General features: G+C 36.5%; 1 long non-coding RNA gene across 1 annotated transcript in view; it reads left to right on the forward strand.

Moving 5' to 3' along the window:
* Positions 1-10,358, forward strand: part of LOC103663702 — a 312,394-nt gene extending 302,036 nt beyond the window's left edge. The window contains exons 6-7 of the long non-coding RNA XR_005832501.1: positions 4,493-4,640; positions 10,138-10,358. This is a non-coding gene — a long non-coding RNA (uncharacterized LOC103663702). The remainder of the gene's footprint in view (positions 1-4,492; positions 4,641-10,137) is intronic.
* The last annotated feature ends 5,559 nt before the right edge of the window (positions 10,359-15,917 follow it).

Below are 15,917 nucleotides of genomic sequence, written 5' to 3' on the forward strand. Positions count from 1 at the left end.
TAGTACTGATTTGGCAACCTCAATTTCAATATTTTGCTTTTCTTCCACCCTTATAAATGATCTCTTGGTGATGTTTATATTAATAGCGATGATTTTAATAACGTTCACTATTTGGCACCTCTGGGCCCTGGAACAAAATTTATTGAACAAAACATAAATATTCGCCAAATAGGATTGTATCTATTCTCTTCTTGGAGCAGTTTTTCTTTAATGGACAGACTTCTTCAATAAGCACAAGGCTATTAGTTAGACATTGTATTTTTTTTTTCTATAATTTTTATTATGTTATCTTAGTCACCATACAGTACATCCCCAGTTTTTGATGCAGTGTTCCATGATTCATTATTTGTGCATAACACCCAGTGCACCATGCAATATGTGCCCTCCTTAATACCCATCGCCGGCCTATCCTAGACATAGTATTGTAATGGCTTTGATTTGTGTCAGGGGTGAGTTCCATTCCCAGCTGCATCAGTCTCCATCTGTCACCCGAGATTCAATATTCCTCCTCATCTGTAAAATGGTACCTAAATCATTAGGGGTGTTGTGAAGGATTCATGATATCACTCATAACAAGTCTTCACCCAGTAAACACTCTATTAGTTGTTATCACTATTTTATTGTTTTTGTTACCATCATCTGAAGCAGGATTGTGGGTCTCTGATGTCATGACCCATTTGAGAGCCACAGGCAATCTGATGGGAGTGAGGAAATGATATCGTAAGTAGAATGAAAGTGAAATAATGTGTCAAGGTTCTAAGAATTGGGTGGAGTAGCTGGGGTATTTATGGAAGGCCGACAGAACCACAGGTAAAGCAACAAATTGTATTTGAGAAAGCAGGCAAACTACTAAACATTGAATTTTTTAAATATAGTACTATATTAGTTTCTGGTATATAATAAGGATTTGACAATTGTGTGCAAGATGTAGTGCTCACCACAATGTCTAGTTAACATTGGTCATCATAATCACTGACTATATTTCCTATGTAGTACTTTTCATCCCCGTGACGTATTTATATCATGGCTGGGAGTTTGTATCTTGTATTCCTCTTCAACTGTTTCACATATACCCCCACCCACTCTTTCTTCCGGCAACAGTTTGTCCTCTGTATTTATGAGTTCATTTGTTTTCTTTTTTAGATTCCCCATGTAAGTGAAATTACATGTTATTTGTCTTTCTCTGACTTATTTCATCTAGCGTAGTACTCTAAGGTCCATCTATGCTCTCATGAAGAGAAAGTTTAATTTTTTTATCTGATTAATATTCCTATACATATATATATGTGTGTGTGTGTATAACACACACCATCTCTCTCCATGTCTTGGATTTTGTAAATAAAGCTGCAATAAACGTAGAGGTGTATATATATTTTCCAATTAGTGTTTTCTTCTGAACAATACCCAGAAACAGAATTACTAGATCATATGGTATTGCCATTTTTAATTTTTGGAGGAACCTCCATACTGTTTTCCACAGTGGCTGCACCAATTTGTATTCCCACTAATAGTGCACAAAGGTTCTCTTTTCTCCACATCCTTGACAACATTTGTTACTTTTTGTCTTTTTTTGATACTAGCCACTCTCACTGGGGTGAGGTGATATCCTGGTATTGTTTTGATTTGCATTTCCCTGATGATTAGTGATGGTGAGCATCTTTTCGTTTGTTGGCTACCTAAAAATGTCTTCCTTTGAAAAATGTCTATTCAGGTCCTTTGCTCATGTTTTAATCATATTTTTAATTTTTTGGTGTTGAGTTGTATGTGTTCTTTATAGGTTTTGGATATGAACTCATTATTCAATATACTATAATTCAGTAAGTTGCCTTTTTAATATAGTGATGATTCCCTTTGCTGTGTAAGAACTTGTTAGTTTTATGAATTTCCAATTGCTTATTTTTGCTTTTTCTTTCCCTTGCCTTGGGAGACATACCCAGAAAAATGTTGCTAAGGCTTCTATCCCAAGAGCTTACTGCCTACATTTTGTTTTAGGACTTTTATGTTTTCATAAAACCTATGGTTTAGGTCTTTAATCCATTTTCAGTTTAAGAAAGTGGTCTAGTTTTCTCAGCACCATTTATTGAAGAGACTGTCTTCTCCCCATTGTATATTCTTCCTTTGTTGTAGATTAACTATATAAGCATGGGTTTATTTCTAAGATCTTTATTCCATTCTATTGCTCTTTGTGTCTGTTTTTGTGCCACTACTATACTGTTTTGATTACTATAGCTTTGTAGTATAGTTTGGGCTTGTGGTAACTAACTCCAGCTTTGTTTTTTAATCTCAGGATTGTTTTTCATTGATTTTTTGTTCCAGATCCCTGAAAAATACTACTGGTGTATTAATGGGGGTTGCATTTAATTTATAGGTATTTAAAAAAGAAAATCTAGTTCTTCCAAGAGTGCATCATTTTCAGTTTCTTTCCTATATAGTTTTGAGAGTACAAGTCTTTCACCTCCATGGTTAAATTTATTCCTAGGTATTTATAATGGGATTGTTGTCTTAATTTTTCTTCTCTTTTGTTATTAGTGCATAGAAATGCAGTGGATATCTCTGTATTGATTTTGTATCCTGCAGCTTTATTCTGATTGATAGGTTTTTGGTGGAGTCTTCAGGATTTTCTATATATAGTGTCATGTCATCTGAAAACAGTGATAGTTTAACTTCTTTCTTTCTTACCCATTTGTATATCTTTTATTTCTTGTCTGATTGATATGGCTGGGACTTCAGGACTAAAGTGGTAAGAGTAGACATTCTTGTCTTCTTAGAGGAAAAGCTTTCAGTTTTTCACCATCAAGTAAGATATTAGCTGGGTTTTTCATATGTAATTTTATTATGTTACTGTAAATCTATTGTGTTGAGAGATTTTATCGTGAACAGATGTTGCCTTTTTTTGCATCTATTGAGACGATCATGATTTCTATCAGGTATGTATGCATTTTGAGAAAGACGGGGGAGGGGCAGAGGGAGAGTGTAGAGAGGACCTGAAATGAAATCAAAAGTCAGACTCATCCTTTATTTATTTTGTTAATGTACATTACATGGATTGATTTGCAGGTATGGAACCATTACAGATTCTACTTTGATCATATGATACATTTTGAAATTAAATATTTTGATGAGGATTTTTGCTTTGTGTTCATTAGAGACACACATTTGCCTGTAGTTAGTTTTGGTATCAATGTAATGTTAGCCTCATAGAATGAATCTGGAAGCATTTCTTCCTCTTCTATTTCTTGGAATAGTTTGGGGAGAATTGGTATTAACTTTTCTTTAAATGTTTAGTAGAATTCACCTGTGAAGCCATCTGGTTTGTGAAAGCTTTTTTATTTCAATTTCATTACTAGTAATGGGCTTTTTAAAAAATATTTTCTATTTCTTCCTAATTTAGAAATTTGAACATTTTTTTAGGTTGTCCAATTTGTTGGTATATAATTTTTCATAGTAATCTCATAACTTTTTGTTTGTTTCAGGTATTATTTTAGTCCTGGCTAAAGGTTTATCTTTTCAAAGACCCAGCTCTTGATCTTTCCTATTGGTTTTTGTCTCTATTATTTCATTTATTCATTTATTTCTGCTCTTTTATTCTACTGACCTTAGGCTTTGCTCTCCTTCTAGTTCATTTAGGTGTAAGGTTAGATTGTTTGAGATTTTGCTTGTTTCTTGAGGTAGGCTTAAAGTTTCCTTTTAGAACTACCTCACAAGGATTTTGAACCGTTGTATTTCCACTTTACTCTTGAGGTATGTTTCATAGCATGTTGTTAGCCTGTACATGTTCTTCCCCATTTTTAATTTTTGTGATTGATTGAATTTTAGTTTCATACTGTGGTGGTTGAAAATGATGCTTGCTATGATATTTCTGTATTCTTAAATGTATTGATCCTAATATGTGATTTATCTTGAAGAATGTATCATCTGAACTTGAAAAGTATGTGTATTCTGCTGGTTTTGTTGGGATATTCTGTATATATCCTTTAAGGCCACCTGGCCAAACGTGTGTTTCAAACCCATTGTTTCCTTATTAATTTTCTGTCTGGATGACTAATCCGCTGATGAAAGAGGGGTGTTAAAGTCTGCTTCTATTACTTTCAATTTCTCCATGTCTGTTAATATTTGCGCATATACATATCTGCTCTTGAGTGCATAGATATTTACTGTATCCTCTTGTTGGATAGATATCTTTAGCATTAAAGTCTATTCTGTCTAAACAACCAGTGGGTGAATGAAGAAATCAAAAATACATGGAGACAAATGGAAACAAAATGGACCAAAATCTTTGGAACATAGGCCAAGTAGTTCTAAGAGCTAGGTCTTTGCAAAGAAAAACTAAACTGGTAAGCCTTTAGTTAGAATCATCAAGAAAGAACCCAAATAAGTAAAATCAGAAGTTAAAAAGGAGAAGAATAGTACCAAATACTACAGAAGTAGGATTATTGTATGCCAACTAACTTGAACAACCTTGAAGTAAATTCCTACCTATATCATCTTTCAGAACTGAATAAGGAAGCAAAATTCAATCAATCAGTAATCAAAAAAACCCCAAGAAAGAAACGTCCAGGACCAGACGGATTCATAGGTGAATTCTACGAAACACAAAGAAGTGTTAACACCAATTCTTCGCAAACTATTCCAAAAAATAGGTAAGTAAGTAAGTTCCCATATATATTCTATGGGACCAGTATTACCCTGATGCCAAAACAAAAGAAAGTCACTTAACAGCCAGTATCTCTGGTGAACAAAGATGTAGAAATCCTCAACTAAACCACATTCAATAAAACATCAAAAGGATCATTCACCATGATTAAAAGGAATGTATTCTTCAGACACTAGGACAGTTCAATATTTGCAAAATCAATCAGCACAATATCCCCCCATAATCAAAATGAAGGATAAAAATCATAATTATGGTAAGAAATGCAAAAAAGTCATTATTCATAATTTAACATTAACCCATGTTAAAAAAAACTCTCAGCAAAGTAGAGTTTAGAACATAATAAATGCCATCTATGACAAACACACAGCTAGTATCATCCTCAATGGTGAAAACCTGAAAATTTGTCTTCTAAGATGAGGAAGAAGACAAGGATTTCCACCCTCACTACTTTTATTCAACAGCGTACTGGAAGTTCTAGCTGCAGATACTATCACTATTTTCAGATGATACCATACAGAGAAAACCCTAAAAACTCCACCAAAGACATAAGAAAACTAATATATGAATTCAGTAAAGTTGCAGGATACCAAAGTAATATACAGAAATCTGTTGCATTTCTGTACACGAACAACGAAGTAGCCCACAGAGAAACTAAACTCTCAACTTCAACAGAAAGAATAATATCCTTGGGAATAAACTTAAAGTTGGTGAAAGACCTGTAACTGTGAAAACTATAAAACATGATGAAAAAATTGAAAATAACACAAAAAAATGTAAAGATATATCATGCTTATGAAGAATGGTATTGTTCAAATATCCATACTATTCAAAGCAATCTATAGATTCAGTCAATTCTTATCAAAAAAACAACAGTATTTTTTATAGAACTAGAAGAAATAATCCAAACAATTGTAGGGAATGACAAAAAAACCCTGAATAGCCGAAGTATTCTTGAAAAAGAAAAAGCTGGAAGTATCACAGTCCCAGATTTTCAGGTATGGTACTGGCACCCTCTCCCCCCCCCCCCCCAATAAAAAAGAAAGAAAAAAGATGCATAGATCATTGGAATAGAATAGAAAATCCAGAATTAAATCCAAACCTATATATCAGTCTATGACAAAGGGGGCAACAATATACAGGAAAAGACAGTTTCTTTAATAAATGGTACTGGGAAAATTGGGTGGCTGCAGGATACGAAAGAATGAAACTAGACCACTTTCTCACACCATACACACAAAATAAACTCCAAACTGTAAGGATCTAAACGTGACCCAGGAAACCATAAAACATCTAGAAGAAAACATAGGCAGTAATCTTTTTGATATCAGCCTTAGAGACAGTTTTCTAGGTATGTATCCTAAAGCAAAGGAAACAAAATTAAAATTAAACTATTGGTATTACACCCCCAAGGCAATGAAGGAAACTATCAACAAAAGAAAAATGCAACCTACTGAATGGGAAAACATAACTACAAACAAAGTCTATCTTGTCTCATGTAAGTCTTGCTACCTACCTTCCCCCACCGCCCCCATCTGTATGTGTCTTTAGGTCTGAAATGAATCTCTTGTAGGCAGCATATAGATGGATTTTTTTTAATCCATTCAGTCACCCTGTGTCTTTCAATTGGATCATGTAGACCAATTACATTGATACTACTTACTGATAGGTATATACTTATTGCCATTTTGTTGATTTTTTTTTTTTTTCTGGTTGTAGTGTAGTTCTTGTTTTTCTTTCTTTCCTTGTGATTGATGACTTATGCTTGGATTCCTTTCTCTTTATCTATTGTTGCTTTTGGTTTGTGGTTATCATAGAGTCAAATATAATACCCCACGTATATGGCAGTCTATGTTAGGTTGATGGCCCCTTAAGTTTGAACACATTTACTCCCCCCTCCACGTGTTATGTTTATGATGTTATATTTTAAATCTCTTTCTATTCTGTGTATACCTTGATATATATATATGTATATATATAAGAGTAAACATATATATATGTATATATACCTACACAGTAGTAAAATCAATCTACATATATATACATTGATTTTACTACTTTGGCTTTGTATACTAGTTTTTCAAGTGACTGATCTACAGTACATTTGCTTGTACCAGTGCAATTTTTCCTTTCAAAACTTTTACTTCTAGGTATGACCTTTTCTTTTCTACTTAAAGAAGTCCCTTTAACATTTCTTGGAGGGATGCCAGTCCTGAGTGAGGCTGCCCACAGGCTGTGGTAGGAGTTACTATGGAGGGGTTCCTGTTAAGAGCAGGTGGGTTGGGCAGGGTGGATCTGTAGAAAATGTCTAAACTGGCTAGGCAGTTTAAACAAGGTAGATGGAAGGTGTCAGAACCGGTTTCCACCATTATCTGGCTAGTGAGGCTGTAGGAGAACAAGGAAAATGGCACCTGCCAGTACTTCCATTCCCAGAGAAAGCTCCTGCAGATCCCTTCTCCTCTAGCATATGTCCTAAAATTAGTCAATAAATCTTCCTGAGTACTCACTTTTCACACTGCTGCTTCTGTGCTGGGTCTCAGGCCTAGTGATCTAGCATGCTGGCCCTTTCAGAGTAGAGACTCAGTTTCCTATAGCCCTCTAGCTCCAAGGGTTAAGTTCCACTGATTTTCAAAGCCGTAATACTATGTGAGCTTGTCTTCCCAGTCAGGTCCCCAGAGCCTGGAGCTGAATCCCTTGGTTCTCAGGGAGTGACTCTATGCCTATGATATTCCTTCCTCTTGTGGGCTGCCGCTGTGCCAGGGGTTTGTTTCCCTACCAGTTACATATTGGCTGTGTGACCGTGGCTCTCAGTTTTTACATTGTTGAGGGGAAACAATAATACCTCATAAAGCCTGTTGTAAAGAAAACAGGTAAGTGTGCAAATGTAATGAATCTTTGTTCATAAAGTCAGATGTGCAAAGCTATCAAAAAACATTAATTTAAAATTGAATCTGCACCATCATCCCAGCGGGCTGGCAGAAAATTCAACCTCAGTCATTTGGAATCTTCCTCCTCCCTACAGTTTTGGCATCACTAAAGCAGTGAGAAGACTCCCTCAGGCTACTGACCCTTTGTTTACTCTTATTAACAATGAGACATACCCATTGTCTTTACTCACAATTCCTTATTTCCGTGCTTCCCTGCAGACATGGAGATGCTTGGCAAAGCCTAGACTCCTATGCCAGGCAACATCTTTGCTGGGTGCATTGTTTGCTCCCCCCCAATCAACAGTCACTTCCCATCCAGGGTGGTGCTCTCTTTTTTCTCACCTTCTCTAGAGCACCCATTACTTAAAAAAAAATTGTTCTGAGGCCTTTCATCAAAACTAGAAAGATCTACTGACCTCGAGCAGATTTTGCTTTGCTTTCTACCCTGCAAAACTGGCCTGAGCTAGGGGGACCAGAAAATACACAGGACCTGGCTACAGACTCAGAATAATACAAATTTGTGCATTAATAAGTTGTCTTGTCAGAGGGCATGTAAAACACATAAACTCTGACACACGCAGGCATTTGTGGTTAGAATTAGCACTGAGTTACAGGTAGCTTTGTGCAGCACTGGGTAAGTAACCAGAAAAGAGGCACGTCTTCCACCATTCACAGACGCTGCTCTTTCTCGGTTGTAGTTCATGTCACGGTCATTACATTGTGGATTTCATCTTTGAAGAGGCCTCCAGAGCCAGTATAGATCACTGAGTCTTTGATTAAACTCTGCTAAGGCCTAATAGTCTGGAATGTTTCATTATTTTCTTGGCAGGACTAGCATGTTATTTTTTAGCAGGCTGTAGAAAGCAGAAGTTGGGAAAAGGCGTATGCCACTGTTTGGGGATCCACAAGCAAGGGGCCCATTACAGTGCCTTTAAAAAGAACATATTCACTAGTAGCCTTTGCTCTTTTCTGTGCTGGAGTCTCGGTTCCATTTTCCTACCTCCCCTACCCATCTAGCCGGTGTGCACCAAAATGGGCATGTAATAATAACTTCTACTTAGTGCTTTAGTATTTATTGTAGTGGGTTGAATTGTGCTCCCCCTCAAAACAGTATTCCCCGGAAAGATGTGTCCAAGTCCTAATTGCTCATGCCTGTAGAAATAAGGTCTTTGCAGATGTGTAATGGGTTCGATAATGTCATCCCAAAGTTCATGTATACCTCAGGCCTCAGAATGTGCTTAGGAAATAGAGTCTTTGCAGATGTAATTAGTTACAGATCTGAAATTCACTCATATATCATTAAGGTAGGTCCTAAATTCAATGACTGCTGTCCTTATAAGAAGAGGAGAGCGTAAAGACTCAGACAAAGTAGGTTATATGAAGATGGAGCTATGCTGCCATAGCCAACAAATGCCAGGAACCTCCAGATGCTAAAAGAGGCAAGGAAGAAGTCTTTTCTAGAAGCTTTGGAAAGAGCAAGGCATCTTGATTACAGACTTCTGGCCTCCACAATTGTTGGAGAATACATTTCTATTGTTTTAAGCCACTTGTTACCTAGCACCCCTAGGAAACTGTCCTCAGTTTAGAGTGGGGCTTAAATCCATAAGGACTGGTGTCCTTACAAAAGAAAAAAAGAAGGAGATCTGAGACATACTCACCTAGAGGACAAAGCCATGCAGAGACAGGGGCAGAGATTGGAGCGATGGGTGTAAAATCTAAAGAGCACCAGGATTTGCAGACAACCAACAAAAGCTAAGGAAGAGGCTTGGTTTGGATTCTCTCTCAGAGCCTCCAAAAGGAGGCAATCTTGTCAATACCTTGATTAAAGACTGGTTTCCAGAACTGTGAGATAATACACTTCTATAGTTTTAAGCCACCAAGTTTATGGTAATCTGTTACAGCAGCCCTAGGAAACTAATACAACGATTTAATCCTGACAATCGCCCTGTGATAAGTAATCTCATCCCCATTTCACTGAAAAGGAGATTAAAGAGAACAGTGGTTAAGCAGCTTGGCAGTATCGTACAAATTTCAAGTGCACACCTAGAATTCAGACTCAGAATTGAGAAGAGCTAGACTTAAACCCTGAGCCTACACCCTTCACCCTTCTACCAAATCAGTTTTCTATATCTACTAAGGGAGTATTTCTTTATCCAGAAGAACCACTAAAATAGTCTATTTCCTTGGAACATGTATAAGAGAAGTGAAAAGAACCAAATCTACTTTTCTTCCTGAGTGATGTCTACTTTGTCCAGGCACTACACTGTACCCCGAGGAGACAAAGGAGGAAAAGGTGCAGTTTCTATCTCGAAAGCATGAAGGATTGACTAAAGGAGAAAAAACTCGTGATTGTGTGGGCCTTGAGAGGCATACCTAGTAGCAAGTAATACTTCTAAGAGATAGTGCTGTCTTGAAATGTGAAAGGGACTTGAAGAAGTGGGATACTGTCAGGCATATGGTTGGGGCAGGGAAAGGAGAGCATTTTTCACGGAGGGCACACATGTACAAAGATCAGAGGTGAGAAAGGTTATGGCCCATTTATGGTGTGTTTCCTTGCAGCCAGAGACCAAGCTGGGAATCGAGCAAGGAGCCAGTCTATGATGAACTCTAGAGAAATCATTTCATCTTGGCATCCGAAGAGAGAGGAGCTTCAGGGAAAGACACAGGGAATGCAGCCTTTCAGCGAGATACCCTCTTTCAACAAATAGTATCTGCCTTGCAGATCCTTTGAGGTAAAAGAGCAAGGCTGTGATGTCCTATTAAAATATCTCTCTTTTAAACTGGAACTTTATTAGTATCTGTAAAAGACTTTACTGCACTAGGGGAGAGTGAATGAACCCCACTCTACTAAAACACTGATGTGAGCTGGAGGAAGAGTACTGGCTGGAGTTTACGGGAGAGTTTGGTCCATGCGATTAGACCATTAGACCCTGAGTGTTTGCTAATTGGTGCTTATCAAAGTTAAACTCCTACCCTCCCACAGAGACTGGGATATAGAAGCAAGATCTCCTTTATATAATTCCATTTCAAAGGGATAACTTCTCAGCGTCAAGAAAGACATTCTTAGGATGTAAAACTGGCAAGAAGCTGGAGAAGATTTACATCTCAAAGAGGCAGAGAAAGGACTTCTTATAAATGAAAGTTTTCTAAAGTAAATGCCTAAGAAAAGTGGGGGTTGGCCCACTTTTGGTTAGGAAGCAATCCATCTAAAGTTTGAGGGAACTTCAAGGCTGTCTTGGTCATATGGAACCAGTTTGATATTTTGGTTTTTAAACAAAGCACCAATCACTTTAAGTCATGGCAATTAGGGTGACAGAAAAAGCGTGGCTTTTGTCAACAGGAAAATCAAGATTTGTATCTCCATGCTTCAACTAGATAACTATGGATGCATTACTGAATCTCGCAGATTCTGTTTGTTTCCTCATCTATAAAATAGAGGAGATACTTTATACGTACTTCGTGGGGTTGCTTTAAGGATTTACAAATCATGCAAATATATTTAATAAATAATGCCAGATTTTGTACTTTTTCTATTTATTACACGAATATTTGGCCAATTTAGGTAAGTGTCTGGTTGATAGAAATTCATAATCTGCAACCAGTTGTACAACCTATGGGGTATTATCTTTGTTAAATGAAAATGTGACTTCTATTTCCATCCTCTGATATTTTGGATACTAAGTCATTTAAAAGCACAATACCAAGTGAGCAACAAGGACAAAAAAAAGCATTTGTTCATTTGGAATGATGTCTTCTGCTTGACAGTTTAGGGTTCTCTTTAGCTATGCCACAAGCGGAAGTTGGTCTACAGGGCATAGTAAGAGGAGCTGCACAGAGACCTTCATATGTGCAAAATGAACCCCCTCCCCCCCTCAGCAGGACAAGAGTCAGGGGATTTAAAAACCGTTGGTGGAACATGAATGGACGCTGGTACGGTCACTGTGGAAAACAGTGCGGAGGTTCCTCAAAGAAACCGGAACTACCCTATGACCCAGTAATCACACTGGGTACTAACCCAAAGAACACAAAAACACTATTTAAAAAGACATACGCACCCCTGTGTTTGTAGCAGCATTATTTACAATAGCCAAGATAGAGGAATGGATAAAGAAGATACACACACACAGAAGAATATTACTCAGCCATAAAAAAGAATGAAATCTTACATTTACAGTGACATGGATGGATCTAGAGAATATAATGCTAAGTGAAATAAGAGAAAGACATACACCATATGCTTTTACTCATATGTGTAACTTAAAAAGACAAAAAACCAGACTCTCGACTACAGAAAACAAACTGACGGTTACCAGAGGGAAGGTGGGGGGATGGGTGAAATAGATAAAGGGGATTAAGCTCATGATGATAAGTACTGAGTTGTATAGAGAATTGCTGAATCACTATATTGTATACCTGAAACTAACATAACACCGTATGTTAACTATACTGGAATTCACATTTTTAGTAATGCCTCATTCCCAAATTCTATCTGTATTGTTTTGAAACCCAAAACAGAGCCACTGAAATCTATCACGGCAGTAGATCCATTTGAAATAATGTATTCCAATTGCATCACAAGTTTCAATGTGGTTCTTTTTTCCTAAGGAGAATTTGCAAAGCATAAGCAAGAAAAAGAACAATTAAGGATTCAGAAAACAGTCCACATGGTGCCCTCAATAGCATCTAAGTCCCCAAGGGCCACATTTTCCTTTTCAGTCTTTAAACTCAAGTTCCTTTTACTCCTATGCCTTCAGCTCTTTTCATTTTAATGGACTATTTCGCCACATCTTAAAATACACATCTCTTGAAGATACAACTGTCTGCTCTGCTTCGAATATTTTCATTACATTTTATTACAAGCTTGGTTCAAGAGAAGTTTTACACCTAATTTGAAGGACCTGCCCTGTCAGTTTCATTTTCCTTCACAACTTTTATTAGGCTAATTTGATTCAACTATGAGTTGTTCTTTGTAAATCCAAAGCACTCTGTTATTCCTCTTCCTTTAAAAAAACATTTATTCTTTCCAAAGCATATGAGCTCTACGCCAGCCTTCCCATTCTTATTTTTGCAGAATCGTGCTTATTTTGAGCTATATAATGTCTAGTTAATCTATTCAGTAACTATTGAGCACCTCTAATGTGTCAGCAATACTAAGATGATTCAGAAAACATCCCTGAGCTCAAGAAGATCATACTTTAATCGTGGAGGCTGCTATGAAAACAAATAAATATAAGGCATTGATATGAGTGCAATAATGGAGCTATAGTCAAAGAACTCTCTCCCACATGGTAGTGTTCCCAGAAATAGTTTTATAAATTGGGTGTTATTAAACTACATTAAGGCAAGAGGCACTTTATAACATAATGAACTAATGAATTTAATATTCTCCAAAATAGATCCTATACTGGTTTAAAACATTCCATAATCAAGTAAATTTCACAAATAAAGCATACTTTATTGTTGGCATGTGACTGCATAGTGTACCTTAGTGTAGTAGAAGTTCTCAAAAGCTCAGATTGTTTAACTCGGCATTTTTTAACTTGACTACTGAAACTTTTTTTGGTAACAGTTATTAACATCCCCAAGAACTAGTGTTGAAAGATGTTCTTTTACATAACTATTCAACTTGAAAGTCAGTGGAAAATGTCAGACCAGTCCCGACAACCAGTCACAGTGAGCATTAATGCTTTAACAAGGCATCTCCCAACATCAAATAACACCAAAAATTACTTTATCATTAAAAAAGGAAACAAAAAACACAACTGCCTGACCACCCAGAAATAGCTACTATTAACATTACTTACTTCTTTCCAGTCATTTGCTCTTACATTTTGAAATCTAGATAAAATAAAGCATATACAAACTTGTCCTAATTTTCATGTCTATTGTGATGATTACAAAAATAACCTATTCTCACTCTGGAGCAATAGAAGTTTACAAAATAAAAGTCATGTGGAGGAGGGAGGTTCCTAGATGGTAGCATGGGAAGACTGAACTTGCCTCCTCCCATGGACATAGCAAATTTGCACCTCCATATAGAGCAATACCTCCTGAAGAAGAACTGAGGGCTGACTGAAAAGCTTTTGCACAGCAAAGCACAGAGGACCACATAGAGAATGGACTGGAGATGTTCTTGCACAAGTTCACTCCTTCAAGCCTGGATAATTAGTTGTTCTGTCAGTTTCACAGAAGCAAGCATAACAAGTCAAACACAATGAAGAGACAGAGAAATATGATCCAAACAAAAGAGTAAGACAAATATTCATGAAAAAGAACTAAATGAAATGGAGATAAGTAATCTACCTGATAAAGTGATCAAAGTAATGGTCATAAAGAGGCTCAGTGGACTTGAGAAAAGAGTCAATGAACTCAATGTGAAATTTGACAAAGAGGTAGAAAATGTAAAAAAAAAAAAATCAGAGTTGAAGAGTACACTAACTAAATTGAAAATAATAAAGAATTAGAGGATGCAGAAGAATGGATCCATGATCTGGAAGACAGAGCATTGGAGAAGGTGAGCTTGAAGAAAAAATGAGGATAGGTTAAGAGACCTCTAGGACAACATCAGGAACACTAACATTCACATTATGGGATCCCAGAAGCAGAAGAGAGGGGAATAATATTATTATTTGAAGATCTAACAGCTGAAAATTTGCCTAACCTGGGGAAGGAAAGAGACATTCCAGTTCAGGAAGTGTAGAAAGCCCCTACCAAGATGAATCCATAGGAGGTCCACACCAAGACACAATATAATTACAATGTCAAACATTCAAGATAACCTTATGGAGTTTCCCTTGTATATACTAATTGCTTTTTGTCTAGGTGCTTTTGAGATTCTCTGTTATCAGCTGGTTTATCAGCAGAAACTTTGCAGACCAGAAGAGAGTAACGAAAGGAAAAAATCCCTACAAGTAGAAATACTCTACGCAACAAGGTCATCATTTAGAATTGAAGGAGGGATACAGGGTTTCACAGGCAAACAGAGGTGTTTATCACCACTAAACAAGCCTTAAAGGAAATGTTAAAAGGACTTCTCTAGGTGTAAGAGAAGAGGCCATAAGTAGACATAAGAAAGTTATGAATAAAAATATATAAACTGAGACAGCATATGCATAAAACATGGAAAAAAATGTTTTTGGAATGTGTTTGAATTTAAACGACCATCAACTTTAATAAAGGTTGTTATATACCTAGGATGTTATATATGAAACTCATGGTAACTACAAACCCAAAACCTATGATCAATATACAGAAGACAAAAAGAAAGTCAAACGGAAAGTCATCAATCACAAAGAAATGGAGCAAGAAAAGAAGAGAGGAAGAGAGAAGAACTACAAAACAACAGTAAAACAATTAACAAAATGGTAGTACGTATCAATAATTACTTAAAATGTAAATGGCCTAAAGGCTCCAATCAAAAGATATAGGGTGACAGACTGGATTTAAAAAACTAGTCACATCTCTGCTGCCTGTAAGAGACTCACCTCAGACCAAAAGACACAAACAGCTGAAAGTGAAGGGATGAGAAAATAGTTATTATGCATTTGGAAGTAAAAACAAAAACACAAAAAACAGCCAGGATAGTGATACTTTTATCAGCCAAAATAGACTTTAAAACAAAGACTGTGGCAAGAGACAAAGAAGGGCATTACATAATGATAAAGGGGTCAATCCTATAAGGGGCGATAACAATTTAAAAAATCTCTGCACTCTACATTGGAGCACCTAAATACATGAAACAAATATTGATGGATATAAAAAGAGGAACTGATGGTAATACAGTTAACACCCAACTTACATCTGTAAATACATCTTCCAGGAAGACAGTGAGACCAGATGGACATAACAGATACATATAAAACATTACATATAAAACATTGCATCCTACAACAGCAGAATACACATTCTTTTTGAGTACACATGGAACATTCTCCAGAATAAATAATATGTTAGGCCCCCAAACAAGCCTCAGTAAATTTAAGAAGATGTAAATCATACCATGTCTTTTCTGACCACAATGGTAAGCAATGAGAAATCAATCACGAAAAAAACAACAACAACAACAAACTGGAGAAAACACAGATACATAGAGTTTAAACAACATAGTACTAAACAACCAATTAGTCAACGAAAAAATCGAAGAAGTTAAAATACTTGTAGAGAAATTAAAATGGAAACAAAAAGGTTTAAAATTTTTAGGATGCAGTGAAAGAAAATTTTTAGGATGCAGTGAAAGCAGTTCTAAGAGGGAAGTTCATAACACTACCGGCCTACAAGAAGAAATAGGAAAAACCTCAAATGAACAATCTATACTTACACTTGAAGGAACCAGAAAAAAA

The sequence above is a fragment of the Ursus maritimus genome, unplaced genomic scaffold (genome assembly GCF_017311325.1).
Source record: "Ursus maritimus isolate PB19 unplaced genomic scaffold, ASM1731132v1 scaffold_5, whole genome shotgun sequence".
Taxonomy (NCBI): domain Eukaryota; kingdom Metazoa; phylum Chordata; class Mammalia; order Carnivora; family Ursidae; genus Ursus; species Ursus maritimus.